Consider the following 14,573-nt stretch of genomic DNA (forward strand, 5'->3'; position numbering starts at 1 on the left):
GCACACAGATGCAACCAAAACTGATAGAACCCAGAGAAATAAATACAAGCAAAGTGAAAAGACAATGACAAACACCTGGACAAGAAACAAATGCTTGCGAAAGCGGATTGGTTCAACACGAGGGACACGGATGATGAGAACAGGTGAAGACAAAAAGTGCACATGAGGGAACAAAAACAAATTAACAAATGTAACCCAAACAAAAAACATAACCCTTAATTCCACTGCTATCACGTCACAATAATAAAAAGCATCAATAATATAACAAAAATGTGATTATAACCACGCACACCTCTACTAACATGATATATTTTAAGAAAGAAAAGGCAAATATATCATTCTGGCAAAATATGCTGATTCTAAACATACTCATGTATGCAGATCCTTCCTTGTTTTGCTCATCAAATTTGCCTGTAACAAATCAGAAGAACCAATCAGAAGAAACAAAAATGAACACACTATCAAGTGCCAGCTGGCCCTGGCTAATCCAGGTAGCACCAATTTAAAATGTGATTGGTGACAGCCCCATTGCAAATAATTGAAATTTCTTTGCCTATGGGTTGAGTCTGCACACCGCAGGAAAATTAAAGTGGCGTGGCAGCCCGCAGAAGTTGAAATCTGATTATACACAAGGCCCAAAATATCCATCCACCCATTATCTAACTCTATCTATTATTATTAAGAGGGCAGCCTCTTAAATAATCGATCACCGTGCCACCCTGAGCTCGAGACAAGCAGTCAAAATTGTCATTTTGTGACTCATTAAAACACATTAAAAAGAAACACCCAGGATCATGATTTGTAAGGGGGAGGTGTGTTTAAAATGGTACTGAATATAGTTAACAGGAACTAAATCAAAAACAAAAAATTCATCAGAACAAAAAGGTCCAAAGTAACAAACAAAACCATGACTAAAACATGACTTAAAACAGAGCAAACCCAACAACGTGAAACAAACAATGACCAGACACTGAATGGTCATGCCACACAGCATCTGTAGTATTGACTGCTTCCCTACTTTCAAATCCCACCTCAAAACCATCTGTTTAAAATTGCATTCATTGTCTAGTTCAATCAGCTATTTTATTATTTATCATTTTATTTATGGCTCTATTCTTTTGTGTGTTGTTTTTTGATTGGAAAGTGTCCTTGAGTGTTCTGAAAGGCGCCTGGAAATTAAAATGTATTCTTCTTCTTCTTCTTATTATTATTATTATTATAATTACAGTAAAGTCTCGTTATATCGATATCGGTTATATCGATAGTGCTGCTTATTACGATACTATTTCTATGAACGCAAAGAGAAAATTTACATGCCGCAGGATCGGATATATTGATAGTCCGGTTATATCAATATTTTTTCAGACTCCCGAGAATATCGATATAACGACACTTTACTGTATTATTATTATTATTATTATTATCATGCCGGCAGTCCTTTTAACTGCCACTGGTGAAAACCAACAGCTGTACAGCTGCAGGCGGGGCCCTAGAGTGCCACCCACTGGGGGGGGGGAGAGACACTTCTCAGCTGTCCTAACGATGCGCTGCAGAGTTTTATGGCAGGACACGGTGCAGGCGCCGTGCCACACCGTGATACAGCTGGTCAGGATGCTCTCGATGGTATCGCAGTAGAAGGAGGTTGTGATGGGGGTTGGGGCTCCAGCTCTTCTGAGTTTGCGGAGACTAATAAAGGCTAATCTAAACTAAAATAATCTAATCTAATCTTTATCTAAATATCATTTGCTATACCGTGAATTACGATGCGAAAAACTTGATTGTGAATAAAAAAAGGAATTGTCATATTTTTCTAGCTGGATAAAACACTCGCTTCGGGTCCATCAGGTCATCATTAGAAAGTTGCTTCTCACGTGAAGCTAATAACAATTAATTGCTCCATGAATTAAAAAAAAAAATCCCGCCTCGAGACAAAAGACTCTAAAATGCACATACACTCACTGGGAAAAGAGAGTAGACTGTTGGGATTCAATTAATTCACTTTCATGGGACAAAGTTTAGAATTTAAGGTGTTGATGTAAGACAAATGCTTGTGTTAGTATTTAAAGCAGCAAAGTAGGACTTTCTGGCCGAGATGGTCGGCCACCTGTGGCATTAAATACTGTTTGCTTTGTCTCTTTGTTGATTGACTGTGTCAAGCCAGAGAAAAAAGAGATCATATCCTGCCTTCTTTTAATAGTGTCGTTGGATTTATTTTTACTGTTGGATCTGCCATTTGGAGGCCCTATCGTAGGGCTTGACTCCCTCACAGATCAGGTTGTGCAACATGCTTTGAATGTCAGTGAAGAGGAGTCACTCAAGTGTCGCTTGTTTTTTTTAATGAACCTCAGACAGTGGGACTCATATGTCTTAAAAGTGGAAATAATTCCATAATTTTGTTATTTTTCATGATTTACTTAAAACTAGTCATTTTAAGGGACACATCATAAACATAGTCGTACCAAAGACAAAGATCATGGAATAGTTCAAGCCTTTGAAATAACATCACCGTGGGCTTTGCTTTGGGCGTGTCTCTGAGAAGACAGGTGCCTGCATCTGCATACCTTTTGAGCTTCACTTTTTAAAATTGTTTATTTCAAATCGCTTTTGTCATGAGGCACCGTGTTGTAAATTTCAACAATTCCTTAATCAGGTGCTTTGATGTGAGGCCCCGAAATGACCTTGTGACCCAGATTCAACAACTGAAAACGGGCTGCTGACCACCATCCTTAGATTGCCCCCAAGGTGATGGACCCCATGCACATTTTTTGGGTTCAACCTGGACCCTGTTGGTGACCTTGCGTAACTCAAGTGAATGTCAAACTAGAGAGTGGTAAAATGTGACATCTTAATTACTTGAAGCCGATCATGTCTCCTAAGGTTGAGTCTCACGGCTGAGTTTCTAAGATTGTGTCAACCATCGACCAGGAAATGGAAGTTATTTGAGCTTGATAGAAGCACTCATGCTTTCTGACTCTCAACTTCTACCCCTGCGGCATCTGTTGCGGTAAAGAATTGTTCAACAACATACTGAAGTCGCATTTTGAACTTTCCGGCCCACACAATTCTACACTTAGGCAACACACCATTACAACAGATACTATGATTACAGATCAGATACAGATACATATACTACGAAAAAAACATCTGGTATAATGGACAAAAAGCATCATCCCATGCCCACAGAAGGCAGACTACACACATTCCATAAAGTAGATGATGGAAAAAGAAGTTATTCACACCAAGTCTTGGGCAGTTAAAGGTGCACATTGTGCAATGAGAGCTACACCACTCACAAAATGTTACGGAATGAGGCTGTCATTTTCGGGTCAAACTATACACTCTAACTGTGAACATCATCTTCTAAAAGCTATAAACAGTGGGTCAATATTTCAGTCTATGTGTTTTTGCACTTCTTACTAGTCACTGAAGAGTAAAATTAAAACAAATATTTGTTTGAGCCCAAAAAATGGACCAATATAGCTCTTAGTTCAATTGGAATTTATTTTGGAATTCTCTTTCCTCTTGATTATGTTGTTCACATTTTGACATTGAGAGACTAACAGTATTGCAAGTGGCCGCTGAGCCTATTAGCAAGCTGGCGGTAGTGGACCGTCAGGACCTGCAAGGCCTTCTCTGATGGTGTAAAAATATCTGAATCAAAGACTAATGTTAATTAGTTTTGTGCATTAACTTGTATTATATAATTCCAAATTGTCATTCAGCTTCCTTTCATTACTTTTCCCCTATTGGGTTGGTTACAGATGTCTGTTTTCGTTTTTAAGCATTTAACCAATCACATTTCAGCCATCATTTGTTACCAGGGTCAGAAAGCTACCTGGACGCCTTCACAATCAGTTCTGCAGGCCCCGGAGCATCAAATAAGTGTCGTTGTAACTGTTGCTTTAACCAATCAGATTTTGAGTTGTCAACCAAAGGCCTGCTTGCAGGTGCTGGGAATGTCAGTTTTTGCAAACTATGATCAGCTAGTCACAGTATCAATAGCCACTCGTGATAAGAGCTTATTGGCCAGAGCTAGCACACTGTATCTGTAGCGAGCTGCATAAGCAAATATATTGTGTTGATTTAATAGCGGTTTTGTCAACCCACAGTGGCTGAAGGAGAAGACATGGATTTGGTTGCAGACATACTGTTAAAGCCACTTTCAAGACGGACTTTTCAAGATTAGATGCCACCTTCAGAAGTTTTCTGATGACTCTGCGATTGTCAGCCTCATTACAGAGGGAGATGATCAAGAGTACAGCGGACTGACAAAGGACTTCGTGGACTAGTGCCAGCAGAATCACCTCCAGATCAACTCTGGAAAAACCAAGGAATTGGTTGTGGATTTGTGCAGGAAACAGTCCTCACCTGCACTGTTGAACATCCAGGGTACAGACATAAAGAGCATGACCTCCTACAAGTATACCTGGGTGTTCTTCTCAACAATAAACTGGACGGGAGTACAAACACGGATGCCCTGATCAAAAAGGGACAGAGTCGCCTCTTCCTACTCAGGTTCAGGGATCACTCCTTAAGACTGGACGCTAGCTAAACTAAAAACTATGATGGACAGCCCCTCCCACCTCTCCTGCCCACTCTGACAGCACTGGGTCGCTCCTTCAGCCAGAGACTGTTACAAGGAGAGATACCACCGCTTGTTCCTGCTGTCAAGCTTCTGAATAAACTTCTTCTTTTCCTTTTGCCTTTTCCCTTCTCGGGGTCGCCACAGCGAATCAGTGTCCTCCATCTTCAGATTTTGGTTTTGTTTTGGCCAAGCTTTTACATCGGATGCCCTTCCTGACAAGACCCTCTGTATTTATCCGGGCTTGGGACGGCACAAGAAGACACTGGCTTGTGTCCCCTTGTGACTACAGAACAAGCAATTCGATGAACTTCATAAAGATGAATATGCTCAGGAAAAGGCTCCCAAACACAAAATGGTCATCGGCAAAGCAGCATTCAAGCAAAGCAGGCTTCTTAATAAACACACGTGAAAAAAAAAACTGGACTAGCCACCTTATGTTGAGTCAATACAGTTACAAATTTAAAATCTGCAAATATGACTTTTATACTGTATTTATATACTTTGCACTATGTCCAGTTCTTTTTAGGAAACTCTTTGTGCAGTTGTACATTTCAGTCTCCTGACATTTTCGTTTGTGCAGAGAATACTTTTTTAAAACTTTTGACCCCCGCGCCCCCTCCGCCGCCTACCACCACCCCTTTCAATTTTGCTGCAGTAGATTGCAAATTTCCCCATTGTGGGACTATTATAAGCTTCTTCATTCTGATTCTGATGTTCTTTTGCAACTTGGCCCCACTCGTCCTAAAATGGCAATCCAAGCAATATTGCTCTTGTGGAATGTGAGTTAGAGCATCCTTCTTTTGTCCATCTCACAAGGAGAAAGAGAAGCCGAAAGGAAAAGAAGACAAGGAGAAGTGAGACCGTCTCTTTTCGTCAATGGATGCAACAGCTCCGTGTATGCTTTCAACATTTAGCTTAGCAGACGTGTACAAAAGGAGTCCAAGACGGCGCCCGAGTAGACAGCCGTCAGCAAGTGCTCTGATGAGCCTTGCTTTTTTTTGTTGTTTTTGTCTTGTTTTCGTGTTTTCTTTTGTCACTTTGTGTTATTGTGCGTCGTGTAGAACGGATACGGATTGTTTTTCAGCATTTTTTGCCACAACATTCTTCAAGGAGGAGACTGTGCTGAGCGGTTGCGCCTTTTGGGCAGCATGAATATGCCAGTACTGTTTTTGAATGGGAGGAATGTCGGTGCAATTCGACTGTCATCGCTGGACACCAAAGGGGCCATTGTGCTTTTTTTGCGCCTGTAATGGGCAGCATCTTCACAGCCCCGCTTCGTTCAGCGGAAGGTCGGTGCTGTTGGACAGTCTGCGGCTGGATGGATTCATGGCTTGAGGAGCCCGCGATAAGAAGGACCGTCAAGGCAGAGCGCCGATGCGTATGTGAACTGTTGCGGCTTGGAATTGAAGCAGATTCACGTGGGACAATCTTTTCATCAATGGATCCTACAGCTGTGTGTTTGCTTTCAACATTTAGCTTGTAGTCGACGTGCACATTCCACCATGATGTCCCTGATCCACTGGTGAAGAGACGCTTTGATCCTCTCCTCTTTCATCTGGAACTGCTTCGTGTAACGAAGAGAGTACAGAAAGTGCTTCAGAATGAATGACTCTCTGGGACATAAGTCTTCTTGTGCCGGTCCCAAGCCCGGATAAATAGAGAAGGATGTGTCAGGAAGGGCATCAGACGTAAAAGCTTGGCCAAAACAAACATGCGGATCAAACCTCTAAAGATGGATGACACTGATTTGCTGTGGCGACCCCTGATGGGAAAAGCCGAAGGGAAAAGAAGAATGAATGACTCTCTGTGTCTTTGTGTTGTCATGTTATTTGTTATTTCGTTTTTTGGGTTCTTTTGACTTCAAGACGGCGCCGCGAGAGTGGCTGCCTTTCCAGCAGCTCCTGTATTTTGTTTTTCTATATGTAAATTCCTCCACTGCGAGACGAATAAAGGCAAATCCAATTCAATCCAATCCAATTCCACCATGACATCCCTGATCCACTAGTGAAAAGGACACTTTGATACTCTCCTCTTTCATCTAGAACTGCTTCATGTAACAGAGGGTACAGAAAGTGCTTAAGAAAGAATGACTATGTGTGACTGTGTGTTGTCATATTATTATTATTTTTGTTGTTGTTATTCTTTTGGCTTCAAAATTGCGCCGCGAGAGTGGCTGCCTTTCCAGCAGCTCCTGTATGTATGTTTTTCTACTTCTTTCTTTCCTTTTGTCTTCCTTTTATAACTTTGCTGCTGTGAAATGTAAATTTCTCCATTGTGTGTTTCTCCAAAGGTAAATCCAATCCAAGGCAGCCATTTTGCCTCTGGACTGAAAATGACATCACAGATGCAGCATCTGTGATGTCATGGCTCCAGTAACGAGCAATCGTGACTCAGATTTAGAACACAGGTGTGATTGATACACACCATCCGGACCCTCTTCTTAAAAAGGGGGACCACCAATCTGGCCTGCCAATCCAAAAGCACTATCCACGATGTTCACGTAATGTTGGAGAGACGTGTCAACAGGATACCCCCGCAACATCCAGCGCCTTTAAGAACTTTAACTTTGCTTTTTATAGCTAAATCTATTATTTCAAACCCACAGATACTGTAGGAAAGCCCACCTGAGAGTCTCAAAGCTATGTTTCCTCACTGGAAGCAAGCTCGTGGAGTTTAAGAAGTCTTTAAAGTATTTCTCCACAGGATTTATAACATCTCGAGTTAAGTTCAGTCGAAAATTCAGTTGAACATAGCTTGAAAGGAATTTGCAGATCACTAATCTGTGTTTAGACTATGCGTCATACCAACTTAATTAGCTTTCGTTTTCAAATGGATCTAGAGCAGCTAAATGGGGTTTTGTCTGGCACGCGGTGCCAGACCACTATTTGTGCTGGGAAGTAATCAATGACAAAGCCACTTTATGATACCATATGATTAAATGATTATCTTTCTTGTTTCTCATATGGCTATCTGTTTTGTTTTAATGTCTAATATGAGTTGTGATGACACACATACGTGCATACACAGGTTAATTGTCACACGAACACGGCGCTATGTAATGGCTGACTTTTTTTGACATATAAAAGCAAAATTACTCAAATGGAAGTGTAACCATCATTACCAAAAACTCACTTTAAAATATAAAATAATGAAACTTGGATAAATAAAACAAATGAAGAGGATTACTGATGGATATAACAAGCCAACATGTTGGTCCTATTGGTTAAAATAGCATCCGGTTACAGTAATATTTCATGAAGGTTTCTGTACTTTGTGTACTGATGCAGTAGAGTTATGTTATGAGTCAAATGAGAGTTGTGAGTCTAATGATGCATTGTCGCGCAATTTGTTAGCACCTCTGAAACAATGGAAGTGGTTTCATAAAGTGATAAAGCTTATTATTAGCATATGATGTTTCACCTGAAAAGCACTCTAAGACAGAAGGGATGACTAATGTTGTCATACATTCTGAAACATTTAAAGGACAACCGACGTCTCTGGACAAGTTGTGTCCATAATTTGTAAAATGGCTTCAAATGACTTCTACTGAGTGTATTTTAAAAAGATTCCACCGCATATAGCTATATTTTACGTTTTAAGACTCGCGCTTAATATTCAGGAAGTCTTGTTTTTGAGTTGGTGACGAGTCCGTACGTGACGTCACTAAAGGAATGCCCCCTGACCGAAAAAAGACGCATTGTAGCGGTCCTTCCATCACGTCAATGTATTTTGCTGTATTGTTTGGTCTGAAAACCTTGTGTTGCACCCAAAAGCCGTCAGAAGAAGGTGTCCAAGCTCCACATAATGAATTTATCAGCCTGTGGAAACGGAGGTGGCCACTGAAGGTCGCCATTTTATGCCTCTTTTCTGGTGATCGTTTCTCCCCAATGTTGCCTCAAAATGGCATGGAATAAATTCTTTCAATTCATAAATTCATAAATTCTAATCAATTGCAAACATGTATGCTTTCCTCTTCAGAACTATTTGAATCATATTCATAACTGGCGGTGTAACAAGAAAGCATATTATCCGAATCTGAAGCCATTGTTTTGATTCTCAAGCATGCAAGACATCCTGGTGTGACGTCACGAACTGGGGGTGGGACTTTCTGAAAATGCCCAATTTGCAGCTCATTTTTTGCGCCTGTTTTTGGACACTTTAAGTCATGTTTGTTAAAGTCATTATAAGTGCCTTGCATGCTGGGTCCGAGAGGACAGTAATTTCTTCTGTGCTGTATGTCATGCATATTAGCATATTTCACAATAAAGCTGACTTTGGCATTTGAACTGCTTTGATTTTTATTGGTGTTTTGCATTTGAATAAAAATATCATACTGCATGTTTTGGGTATTTTAGATGCTATAAAACGTTTTTCTGATGTCAGTTAAACAAAAAAGTGACGTTGGTTGTCCTTTAACCCATTGTTAAGACCATATTTATTTTGAGCCACGCAATTTCCCAAACAAATGATTTGCATCACGAAAATGATTTATATATATTTTTTTCTATTCTTAACTAAGATGTATTTGTGTGGCGTGTACAGTACGTGCCTTAATTAGAGCATGTCTCTTCTGTGGTAAGCAAAGCCACCAAACTAGAAAAGTCACTTGTCCCCTTCCTTCACATCTTTTTTGAAAGCAGAGCAAAAAAAATCCTACAGGTGAAGGAAAGACTTCATTCATTTATGTCTAGAAACCATACATTTTGCTATAGATTTGAAAAGATCCTTTGAATTCATTCATGCTTGTGTATAACATCTATAATGTTACACTTGTGTATTTTTTTTACAATATAAAACAAAAGACAGGTTCTGCTTGTGAGTTATTTCCGCATATGTCCTACCTCATAGTCACACCTTAAAATATTGCTAAACTGAGCTTTGATTTAAAGGTAAAGCGGTGTGGCCTGCCACACTGATATTCCTTCAGGGTTCAGGGTAAAAATAAGTATTTTTTAAGGCAAATATCAAGGACCTAATCACAGAGATTGTCACATTGGGATAAATAATGTCTCAATCTCTATTAAATCCGGATGGTCGTTATGTTAGCACAACCGCCTCACGGTGCAGAGGTGCAGGGTTCGGCAGCAGTCTTTCCTGTGTGCTGGTTTCATATTGTCCCCGTGCCTGCGTGGGTTTTCTCCGGATACTCCGGTTTCCTCCCATATTCCAAAAACATGCACGGCAGGTTCGTGGAACACTTTAAATTAGTCCCTGGGTGTGAGTGTGAGCGCAGAGAGCTGTTCATCCCTTTGTCCGCTTTGCGATTGGCTGGAAACTGTCATGATCTGGTTGGCGACCAACGGGGGGCGCTGTCGCCCCCGCCTACACCTCACAGGTGCTGGTCGTCCCGATCAGATTGGCGACCAGCGGGTAGCGACGTCAGCCCTGCCTGCAGCCTCGCAGGTGTTGGTCGTTTAATCATTGACATTTAAAAGAACACCCGGCACGACCATCGGGTGCCGATTCATTGTTTGTTTGTTTGCTGCTTGTTTGCTGCATGCATTGTGTACGTGTTTGTTTAACCTTGGCGGACTTTTACACTTGGTTTTCTTTTGCTACTTTGTATTTTTTCCATTCAGATCATTTTGATGTTTTACATTTTGTTACTGCTGACCTTTATTTTAATACAATTTGTCAAACAACCTCCTGCTCCCTCCTGCCTGCTTTTTGGGATCCGAACTCGCCATCACCACCTCGCGAACCGTGACAGAATGAATCGGCCAACTATCGGATCCCGCAGGTACATCGGACCCGTCTCATTTCCACCCCGTGCCTGACCATGCTACGTCCACGTTAGCGCAAGCCTCGTCGCGTTTGAATTGCGTCACTCGACGAGCCGCAACGTCCACGTAAACGTCCGGCCGAGACCTCCTTCCAGGTGGCCGTCCAGGGTGACACTGGGTGACTGGCATTGCACGCCCACGTCCAGCCACGCTGTCGTCGTGCATGACGAATTGAGTCTCATCCACGACGAGCCGTGCAACGTCCGCGTCAACGTCAGTCCGAGACCCCACTCACCGCTGGATCCCGGAGCGGCTCTGGACCCGTCTCGTTCCCCCGGAGCCGGGCAGTTCACGCCCACGTCGGCGTCCGGCCGAGACCTGGTCCCATACGGCCGTACGGGGTGCCATTCTGCGCCTGGCAGTCGACGTCCACGCAGAGCCATGCGCCGTCGCGTGAACGTGCGAGAGGGATCGCACTCACGCCCACGACGATCCGTGCCGCGTCTTCGTCCACCCCAGGCCGAGTCCCGTTCCCATCAGGCCGCCGCCCGTCGTATGCTGGAGAGGCAGCGGTTGCCCTCTCCACCGACCGTTCCCTGGCGAGTGGACCTTTTGGGAGACTGTTGGGACTTCTGGAAGCAGCCCCTTGAAGGGGGGGTACTGTCATGATCTGGTTGGCGACCAACGGGGGGCGCTGTCGGCCCCGCCTGCACCTGCACAGGTGCTGGTCGTCCCGATCAAATTGGCGACCAGCGGGTAGCGACGTCAGCCCTGCCGGCAGCCTCGCAGGTGCTGGTCGTTATAATCAATGACACTTAAAAAGACACCTGGCACGATCATCCGGGGCCGGTTCATTGTTTGTTTGCTGCTTGGTTGCAGCATGCATTGTGTACGTGTTTGTTTAACCTTGGCGGACTTTTACACTTGGTTTTCTGTTGCTACTTTGTATTTTTTCCATTCAGATCATTTTGATGTTTTACATTTTGTTCCTGCTGACTTTATTTTAATACAATTTGTCAAACAACCTCCTGCTCCCTCCTGCCTGCTTTTTGGGATCCGAACCCGCCATCACCACCTCGCAAAACGTGACAGAAACCGATTCAGGTTGTGTCCCCCAACTACGATAGCTGGGACAGGCTCCAGTATGACGTAACCCTTGTGAGAATATGCAGTTTAGAAAATGGCTAGATCACTTGTCAGCAGGGTAGCAGGTCAACTGGAAATTAGCAGATCGGACTTTTGGGGAGAGGAAGAGTAAACAATTCATACTACTGTATCTGGCAGTACGGGAATTTACAATTTGTGAGTTAGAACTGTATGTCACAAGAGAAAAAAGTTGCATGCAGATCATTAAGGTCACATTGGATGCAACCTCTGAATCTAAATAAGTCAGTACACCTCTGGTCAATTTGTTTTCCCAGGAGGGGATATGATAGCAGTATTAGTATTTTTTCGCTCAGGGCATATCTGCCAGTATGCACCTGATACCGGGGGACTGCTCATTAACTGCAGCAGCCTCTCTATTTCCCCGTGTGCCTGGAAACTTTTGCAACAGGTTATTTTCCTTTCTGAGCAATGTGTAGAATTTCCTTGTGAGACAAGAAGTTCCATAACCCCTCAGCATCACGAGCCTTCAGCATTCTAGCAATGAGGAAGCAGCTAAATACAATATTTAGTGAATTTTACATATGCTATTTGTACGCATTTGTTTTTTTTTTGTTTTTTTTTTTAATAAGAACATTTCTAAGACTTTAAGACTTGGATTTCAGGAATCAAAGCCCAGACCAATATTCAAGGCAATAAATAAATAAATAAATAAATAAATAAATAAATAAATAAAAAGAAGCAACCATTACTCCAGAAACTCCCAGCGACCTTGTTCAGGATAAGCGGCATTAAAGATTAGTGGATCAATAATAATAATAATAATAATAATAATAATAATAATAATAATACATTACATTTTAAGCGCCTTTCAAAGCTCTCGAGGACACTTTACAGTCACAGACAAGGTGGACTAGGTACTACAATAAATAAAATACAATCACAAATAGAATGCATTAAATTAAATACAATTATAAATAGAAACGAGAGAGAACTACACAGAAAATGCAATTTTAAATAGGTGGGTTTTTTAGATGGGACTTGAAGTTGGGAAGAGAATCGATGTTATGAATGTTGGGAGGAAGTGAATTCCAAAGTTTGGGGGAAGAGCAGCTGAAGGCTCTGTCACCCATCGTGCTGAGACGCGCAGAGGGGGTGCACACAGAGGCGGCGGGAGGGAGAGGATCTGAGGGAACGAGAAGGAATAGAAATTTGAAGAAGGTCAGATAGGTATGGGGGGGGCAAGGTTATGGATAACTTTAAATGTATAAAGAAGAATTTTAAAGTTGATTCTATATTTGAACGGGAGCCAGTGGAGCTCTTGGAGGACGGGGGTGATGTGGTGAAAGGAAGAGGTTCTGGTGATGATCCGAGCTGAAGAATTCTGGATGAGTTGAAGTTTGTGGAGAAGTTTCTGAGGGACACCAAAGAGAAGGTGACAAGACTATGAACGAGGTTAGCAGTGGTGTGAGGAGTGAGAGACGGGTGAAGACGATTGATATTGCGCAGGTGGAAGTACGCAGACCGGGTTAAGTTATTTATATGGGAGTGGAAAGATAGCGTGCTGTCAAGCATGACACCTAGGCTTTTCATCTGATGGGAGGGATAAATGGTCGAATTGTCAATAGTGAGAAGGCGTGTGAGTGAGAGGCATGTCGGTGATCCCTATGGAGGAAAGTCTGTGAAGGAGGATGGGATGAGAAATGGTGTCATAAGCTGCAGTGAGGTCAAGAAGGACGAGGATGGAGAGTAAACCGGCATCAGCTGCCAAAAGAAGATCATTCGTGACTTTTAAGAGAGCTCATTCTGTACTGTGGTGGGGGCGGAAACCAGATTGAAATGGTTCGTAGAGATCGTTCTGGGAGAGGTGAGAGTGGAGCTGAGAGGACACAACTTTTTCTAGGATTTTGGAAATAAAAGGAAGGTAAGAAATGGGGCGAAGGTTCTTGAAGTCTTTGGGATTAGATTCAGGTGATAGATGGGAGTGTCTTTTTTAAGAGAGCTTTTCTATGAGAGATATAACAACATTCTCTTTGCGATCTACTGGTAGTTCATAAGCTATAATAGAATAGAATAGGCATTATCAAGCTAAATATTAGCTGTGTCGTTACTTCTATTTGCCGTTGTGCAACTCCACCACTCAACATAAAATATGCATTTGATATAATCGATCTATATTTCTATTCTGATTTCACAACAGCTGCAACAAAGCACTTTGCAAAAGAATTAACATAAAGTCATAAAATATAACACAACACAAGATACAACATGAACAGTCATACAATCATAACAACTGTTCTTGCATACACCCTGTTGTGTGAAGCAATTATTCTTTCACAAGTGGATCAGAGACGTCATTCTCAAAATGTGCATGACATCCCACGTCGGCAACAAGCTACATTTGAAAGTAACCAAGAAGCAGAAAACTTCATTGATCATAAAAGCAATTGGTTCATATCACTCAGTTCCAAATATGCATTGCCGCTGCATGCAGACGCGACACCATCTACTCATCCTCGGCTACCTCAGTCCTCCATCTATCGAGCTGCAATAACGCAGACCCTTCAACAGGACTAACATCTCAACGGAAAAAAAGTGGACTGTGAAAAATTCTGCCCATTACAGGCACAAAAAACACAAGCGCCACGGGGCCATACATGCAGCAACAATCACATAATGCCAACATTCCCTCCTTCAAAATCAGGTATGGTACACATGTGCTGGTGAGAAGGCCCAAACATCAAGCACACATTCTTCTCTTTCTCAGAATGTCCTGGCCAAAATGGTGATAACGGTCCACAACAGATGCACACAAACAACAACTTCTTTTCCTTTCGGCTTTTTCCCTTCAAGGGGTCGCCACAGCAAATCAGTGTCCTCCATCTTTAGAGGTTTGATCTGCATGTTTGTTTTGGCCAAGCTTTTACGTCGGATGCCCTTCCTGACACAACCCTCTGTATTTTTCCGGGCTTGGGACCGGCACAAGAAGACTTATGTCCCTTTGTGGCTACAGAACGAGCAACTCGCTCAGTAAAAGACTCCCAAACACAAAATGGTCATCGGCACAGCAAATGGGATCTACGAATACTTTTGTGAAAATGATCGGAGAACCACAGATATCAATATATCCTCAACATTCATGCCCTTAGCAAAAGTAGCCC

This window comes from Hippocampus bargibanti, linkage group LG04 (assembly GCF_051943395.1).
Source record: "Hippocampus bargibanti isolate YZ-2025 linkage group LG04, ASM5194339v1, whole genome shotgun sequence".
Classification (NCBI taxonomy): Eukaryota; Metazoa; Chordata; class Actinopteri; order Syngnathiformes; family Syngnathidae; genus Hippocampus; species Hippocampus bargibanti.